Genomic DNA, 213 nt, shown 5'->3' with positions numbered 1-213 from the left:
TTCTTGTCTAAATTGAATAACAAAAACAATTGAAAGTCGATATTCAACTGTTTCAAATTTAAAAAAAAAAAAATCACAGAAACCATTTGAAAAGAGTTTCATTCGAAAACCTCAAACCATGAAGATTCTATGAAAATTCAAAGAACCTATTGCAATAAAACGGCAATTTCATACTTTAACCCCTAATATTACATAATATGAACTTTACAGGAT

At 26.3% G+C, this 213-nt stretch overlaps 1 protein-coding gene across 1 annotated transcript in view; it reads left to right on the top strand.

The window, feature by feature from the left end:
* Positions 1–213, top strand: part of LOC113225604 (basement membrane-specific heparan sulfate proteoglycan core protein-like) — a 47,706-nt gene that overhangs the window by 28,932 nt on the left and 18,561 nt on the right. The window lies entirely within an intron of this gene.

This window comes from Hyposmocoma kahamanoa, unplaced genomic scaffold, assembly GCF_003589595.1.
Source record: "Hyposmocoma kahamanoa isolate Upper Pololo Valley unplaced genomic scaffold, ASM358959v1 100021, whole genome shotgun sequence".
Classification (NCBI taxonomy): domain Eukaryota; kingdom Metazoa; phylum Arthropoda; class Insecta; order Lepidoptera; family Cosmopterigidae; genus Hyposmocoma; species Hyposmocoma kahamanoa.
The sequence above is the reverse complement of the archived record's forward strand: the minus strand, read 5'-3'. Positions and strand labels throughout refer to the sequence as shown.